Here is a 7,125-nt window from a genome sequence, read left to right on the forward strand (position 1 = left end):
AAGGAAGGAAGGAAGGAAGGAAGGAAGGAAGGAAGGAAGGAAGGAAGGGACATCTCTTTGAGCTATGTAGTGGGGCTAGGTGCTAATGAAGTCAGGCGGGCCTGATCCCCTGTGACAGCTGCTCCTTCCCATGTTCTCAGATGAGCCCTCATACCCACCAGGCATTTGCCTGGTATTGGGAGAAGCTGCTTTGGGACCCTGCAAACCTGTCCTGGTTACAGAGACAATCACAGCTCACTGGCCACCAGCGCCTGGTGCAGGGAGGCTGGCAGAATGTTCCGGAAAAGACAGTGCATGGAGGAGGACTCAGGAGAGCCAGATTCCAGGCTTGCCACTGGCGAAGCTCACTGGCTATGTGGCTGAAGCAGCTCCTTCTGCCTCTCTGAGCCTCAGAGTCCTCTCTCTGTAAAATGGGGATAGCCAAGGCTGCCTGCCTACTCCACCCAGTCCTCATGTGGTTTCAGGGTGAAAAGGGTGGAGGGCACTGGATTTGTTTGCTGTGTCTACTGTGACAAACTACCACAAACTGGGTAGCTTCAAACAACCATTTATTATCGAAGCATTCCAGAGACCAGAAGTCCAAAGTCAAAGTGTGGGTGGGGCTGCACTCCCTTTGCAGACTCCAGTGGAAAATCCTTCCTTCCTCCTCCAGCTTCTGGTGCTTGTTGGCATCCCTTGGCTTGTGGCTGCATCTCTCTAATCCCTGTCTCCAGTCATTATCTCTGCTTCTCCTGTCAGGTTTCTCCTCTCTGTGTCTATTATAAGGACACTTGTCATTGGATTTAGGGACCACGCGGATAATCCAGGATGATTGTATCTCAAGATCCTTAACTTAATTACATCTGCAAAGACCCCCTTTCCAAATAAGGTCACATCCACACGTTGCTGAGATCTGGATGTGGGCGTATCTTTTTTTCCAGTGGCGGGGAGCAGTGTCAACACTCAGCCCACTGCAAGCAGCTCGTAAGTCACTTTAGTGAACTTGAGCTGCATCCTATTGCTAGGGGCAGTAGATTTGAGAGTGCATGCCAGCCCAATGGGTTGGTGACGGTGTCCTGGAGAATAAGAGCACATGATAAAGGAACACCTATGACCTGCCAGGCAGTGCACTGAGTACTTTGACAATTTATCTCATTTTGTCTTCACAGCAAGATACATTTATCTTCCCCTTCCTCAGATGGGGAACCTACCTGAGGCTCAGAAGCATGAAGTGACTTGGCCGAGGTCACTCTCATAGTAAGAAGTGGAGCTGGCATTTGAACCCAGGCAGGCTGTGATTTCACAGGCCATGCTCATAACCACTGCTAGCCACTGCCTCCCACAGATACGAGCAGGCCTGAGGTTGGCAGGGAAAGAGGCCACAACCAAGGGCCACATGTGGCAGGAGGCCTCGTAGGTCACATTCGTGCATAGTTACAATAATAATGATAACTAATGTTAATAATCACAATAATAATCACAGCTAATGATGATGACATTAACATTACATGTGGTGGTGTGATCGTGGGAGTTTCCTACAGCCAGACACCGTGCTGCGTACTTTTAATGTATTATTTCACTTAATCTCACTAGCACTCTGTGAAGAGGAAACTACTATTATCCCCATATACAGGCTGGCCCAAAAATCCATGGATTGTAATATGACAACCCACAAAAACAAAGAACTCACAGGGAGAAGAGAACAGGGTGGAGAAGCCACAAAGCTGGGGCAAATTACTAAAAAGAACTGTGTCTCAGAAGGTCCTGGTTTTCAGCTTGGCCCTTGCCCCCTCACTGAGTAGGACTCCAGTACCCTGCTGTCTGCATCTCACTTCCAGAGAGGGCTCAAGAAAGCCCCAAGTCCAGTCTTCCCAGAATCAAGCATGTCATCTCCCTCCCCAAGACACCCCAACTGCAGCAATCCTTGTCCATCAGGCACCCAGGCCAGAAGCTCTGGCTCCCCCTCCCTCCCCAATGGTCCCCATCAAGTAGGCAACATCCTGTTGATTTTAACTCCTGCGCAGCCCTCAAATACACACCCGCCTCCCATTCCTGCACAATGCCCCAGTGCAGGCCTTCACCACCTTGTTCCTGGGCCACTGCCCAAGTCTGCCCTGACTGCTCTCTGGACTTCTGATACTTTTCCAACTCCCCACTCAATAAATCCATTCCCCTCTCAATAGCTGGTGTGAATTCAGGAAAACTGAGTTCCAGCCATGTCATCCTCATACTGATGACCCTTCCAGGCCTGCAGGACCTAGTTCAAACTCTTTAATTGCATGTGCAGTACATGCCATTATCACCTGCCACTTCCTCCCTTTTCAGCCTTATCTTCCACCCCTCCTTCAATCATGACTCAACTCCCCAGCACTGACTTGGTTGTAGCTCCCCATCTACAATGTGCTGTTTGCACCTCAGGGCCTTTGCACAGGCAGGTCTCCCTGAAGAAATGCCATTCCCACCTTCCTGGTCTCTCTGTCCCATTTTCCAGCTTGCATACTCTGAGGGTAGGGACTGTGTCTGTCTCGTTCACAGTTTTATCCATAGTCTCAGCATAAAGCCTGGGTCATAGGAGGGGATTTTCTTTTCTTTTTTTCTTTCTTTTCTTTCTTTTTTCTTTTTTCTGTTGTTGTTGTTTTGAGACGGAGGCTTAGGCTGTCACCCAGGCTGGAGTAAAGTGGGGTGATGTTGGCTCACTGCAACCTCCACCTCCTGGGTTCAAGCAATTCTTCTGCCTCAGCTTCCCGAGTAGCTGGGACTACAGGCATGCACCACCATGCCCAGCTAATTTTTGTATTTTTACTAGAGACAAGGTTTCACCATGTTTGGCCAGGCTGATCTCGAACTCCTGACCTCAAGTGATCCACCTGCCTCGGCCTCCCGAAGTGCTGGGATTACAGGTGGGAGCCACAGTGCCTGGCCTTGTGGGTTTTTTTTTTTTTTTTTTTTTAATGTTTTAATTAATTGCCAATATTTCAATGTTGGATGATTTCATAAAAATTCAACTTCAGGCTTCTCTTGAAGATATTGGGATCTGGCAACCCTGAGCCTGGTCCCTGAAAGACAAGAATGGGCTGGGGTGGAGTAGCTGCTGCCCCTTCCACCAGGTCACTGGCTGTCCAGTCCTCACTGGCCCACCCAGCCCACTTCATTCATCTTTGTCACCTGCCTGGCCCCTCTGGTGCTGGAATTTTCAGGTGTCAGACACATCAAATTTAGCTATGAAATCCTTCACTTAGGCACGTGCTTCTTCGGTCTCGGATATGTGGCATGCCAAATAAGCCGACACTTACATCAAATTAAACCTGCTTTTCTTAGCAAAGAAAGAAACAAGATCGGTCACAAAGAGTCATTTATGCCCATGAGATTTTAAAAAGCACAAGCTGTCCAAAGTCAGCACAGTCATCCTCATAATGAGGACAGAGGGACGGGCTCTCCAAAGCAGCACTTCTCCAACTTTAATGTACGCAGGAGTCAACCTGGGGCGTCTGCTAAACTGCAGATTCTCATGCAGTGGCTCTGGGACAGGGTGTGAGACCACGTTTCTTACCAGCTCCCAGGGGAGGACAATACTGCTGTTCCCTAGACACACCTTCAGTAGCAAGGCTCTGTGACACCCCTGCAACAAGCTAGAGAGTCCTAACCCCCAGATAGCTCGGCCATCTCCCAGAGGCAGTGCCACCACCCCTCCTGCCGGGACAGAATGTGTTCCAGGTCATTCAGGTATTCCTGGAATCCACCTCTGGTGTCACCACTGGTGCTGAAGGTAGGAAGCCCTTTGCTTGAAATACCCAGTTGCTTCACTTTGGTCCAGGACAGGGAAACATGGGAAGCAAGGGACACACAGCAAGAGGAGTGGGGTGACGGCGGGGGTGAGGGTGGGGTGGGGCGAGAGTTGTGTGAGGATGGGTGGGGTGGCAGGACCCAGCTATTTACGCCTTTACAAGTGCTTTTCCCACTCCCCACTCCCTACCACCCTCAAGTCCCAAAGTGGTTTGTCTCATGGGGTCTAACATGCTCCCAGAGGGACCAGAAGACCAAGGTTCGAATCAACCTTAGTCACAAACCCCAAATTGCAAGTGTGTTGTTTTGAGCAGCCTTCACAGGCAAGCTCATGTTCCTGGCCTGCATATTATTTTTCCAGGCGGCAGGAGGGAAACCCTTTGCCCTCCCACGTGGAGGATCTCAGAGGAAGCAGAAAGAAACTGACACAGGCAGAATAGGTCCCAGGGGCTTCTCACCCTGAGCCTGTAAACAGGAAGTGCAGCTATACTCTCAGGAACACCCTGGTGTTTGCCGGTTTGTTTTGCAGCCCTTGGGCCCATTCAGATAAACAGGGGAGAGATTGTCAGAAACTCACCGAGCTCTTCACAGCACTCCCTATCTCAGCAAGGTTTGGTGATACCAAGGCTGCTGGCCACAGATTTGCATGGGGGGAGGGATGGGGCCCGTGCTATCGGCTGCAGGGAGGGTCCCACCTTCCCCAAATTCACCTTCTGCCATGCCCTAAAAGAAATATTTCTCGGGGCCATCAAGGGTGGAGAAGCCAACCTGTCCCTGGTGGTTGCAGCTGGCGTAAAGCTGGCTGCAGCAGCGGGCAGGAGGAAACAGGAGACGAGGTGCCAGGCCCGTATCAGGCTGCCTGCTTTCATTATTGTCCTATGTTTTCAAAGTACCAGCTCTGGAGGGGGCAGGGGAGGGTAGAGTTTTGGGACTTGTTCGGCCTAGGTATACATAAACAGCAGCAGACAAAATGTCCTTTATCAGCTATTTCCCAGGAAACAGAGAAAATTCTTCTCAGCGCCAGATGATTAAAGAAGAGGCTCACCCTTCTGGGAGACAGCCCTCTCTTTTTCCCTCTCCCCTTTGCGAAACACTAAGTCACTGTTCCAGATACCCACCAGGAAGGTCCCTGTTGGAGAGGAGGCAGCCACAGGGCTGGAGGAGGAGGTCAGCTGCTAAGGGGACCAGCTCACTGCCAGCCAGGGCACAGAAATTCTTTCCCAGGAAAGGGGATGTTATGTAGCCTGCTGGGTAAACTGGAAATTATTAACCACGGGATGAGTAGAATCAAAAGGTTTTGAAAACTGGTTGTTGGCTTTACTGGGAGTTGCAAGCACGCTAGGGAAAAAAATATTACAAACCTATTTGGAATTTTTTTCCCCCTGAACCAGGAAGAGGCGTTTCTAATAATTCTGTCAAGTAAAGCTCTCCAGTGTTCTTTCCTGCTGGTATGTCAAGGGTGGTTTTGTTATTTCTTCACACAGATGGCCAAGGAAACAATGTATTTTTCTTTTCTTTCTTCCTGGTATTTTTCCCCCCAAAAGAATTTGAGTCTTTCTAAGCTGGCCATTTCTTATTTTTTTTCCTCTCTATTTCTGATTTAGATAAAATGGTGACTTCAAAGGGACTTTGAGACCACTTATGTCACAGTAGAGTTTGAGGTTCCCTCTCATCATAAAAATAATAGGTACCACCTCCCGCCGTGGTCAGTGAGTATCTGGGTCTGCGTGGGTGCCTCCCAGCAGGGCCTCTCCAAGGCATGATGTGTGTGCAGACCACTTACGGATCATTAGAAGAGCCTGACTCAGCAGTTCACGGCCCTCAGGGTCGGCATTTCTGACCACTCCCATGGGATGCCCTTGCTGTTGGTTTCTGGACAACTCATTGAGAAGGAAGGCTTCTTCCCCCAATCTCATCTAATCAACCCTCATCTCTCGTTGACAGGATTTAATTTATTTTAAAAAGCTGAAGGATTTTCCCTTTGAAAGAGAGGCAGACAGGCCTTAAGCAATCTTTTTATTATTATTATTTTTATTTTTTTATTAGAGTTTTGCTCTTATCGCCCAGTCTGGAGTGCAATGGTGCAATCTTGGCTCACTGCAACCTCTGCATCCCGGGTTCAAGAGATTCTTCTGCCTCAGCCTCCCGAGTAGCTGGGATTGCAGGCATGTGCAACCACGCCCAGCTAATTTTTGTATTTTTAGTGAAAACAGGGTTGCACCATGTTGGCCAGACTGGTCTCAAACTCCTGACCTCAAGTGATCCACCCATCTCAGCCTCCCAAAGTGCTGGGATTACAGATGTGAGCCACTGTGCCTGGCCAGCCTAAGCAATATTTAATCTGCCTTTGGAACAGGCGGTGCTGACATGGCAAGGTGAGCAGATGTAAGTAAGCTACCTGTGGGTACAACAAACCCAGGCTTGAGATGTCCTCCCTGAGCTGTGAAAGAGGGGCGTATAGACTTTAGGTTTTGGAGGCAGAAAGGTAAAACTTCAAATCCCAGCTCTGCTACTTACTAGCTGGATGGCCCTGGGTAAGTCATGTCACCTCTCTGAGCCTTAGTAAATGGGGCTATAAAATGGGGGTAAACTCTACCCCCAAGGGTTATGGTACAGAGCAAATGAGAAAACACACATAGAGCACCTTGCATCTGCCCAGCACCTCATGTCTGCACAATAAATGGTAGCTTTTCATTTACCCAGCAAAGTCAATGAACACCTGCTAATTTCCTGGTGTGTTCTACTCACTAGACATATAAAGGGAAAAAAACAGATATGATGGTCAGAATAATGCACCCCAGAGATGTCCATGTCTTAATCCCTGGAATTAGTGAATATGTAACCTTACATGGCAAAAGGGATTGTGAGATGCAATTAAGGCTAAGGACTTTGGAATAGGGAGATTATTCTGGATTATGTAAGTGGGTCCAATGTAATCATGTGGGGATGAAGGCAAAGAAACTTTCCCGGCAAAGGGTCAGAGAGAGATGCAATGGCTTCGAAGAAGGAGCAAAAAGCCACAAGCTAAGGAATGTAGGTAGCCTCTAGAAGCTGACAAAAGAAGAAAAAATAGATTCTCCCCTAGAGCTTCCAGAAAGGAATGCAGCTTAGACCTGTGTTGCACTTCTGACCTACAGAACTATAAGATAATATATCTCTATTGTTTTGGCTGAGGGCACAGTGGTGCATGCCTGTAATCCCAGCACTTTGGGAGGCCAAGGTAGGTGGATCACCTGAGGTCGGGAGTTTGAGACCAGCCTGACCAACGTAGAGAAACCCTGTCTCTACTAAAAATACAAACAATTAGCTGGGCATGATGGCACATGCCCATAATCCCAGCTACTCGGGAGGCTGAGGTAGGAG

At 48.9% G+C, this 7,125-nt stretch overlaps 1 long non-coding RNA gene across 1 annotated transcript in view; it reads right to left on the reverse strand.

Moving 5' to 3' along the window:
- The window catches only part of LOC111547107, a 16,089-nt gene extending 11,114 nt beyond the window's left edge, over positions 1 to 4,975 (reverse strand). The window contains exon 1 of the long non-coding RNA XR_002733028.1: positions 4,881 to 4,975. This is a non-coding gene — a long non-coding RNA (uncharacterized LOC111547107). The remainder of the gene's footprint in view (positions 1 to 4,880) is intronic.
- Between the last annotated feature and the right edge of the window lie 2,150 nt (positions 4,976 to 7,125).

This window comes from Piliocolobus tephrosceles, chromosome 4, assembly GCF_002776525.5.
Source record: "Piliocolobus tephrosceles isolate RC106 chromosome 4, ASM277652v3, whole genome shotgun sequence".
NCBI classification, from domain to species: Eukaryota; Metazoa; Chordata; class Mammalia; order Primates; family Cercopithecidae; genus Piliocolobus; species Piliocolobus tephrosceles.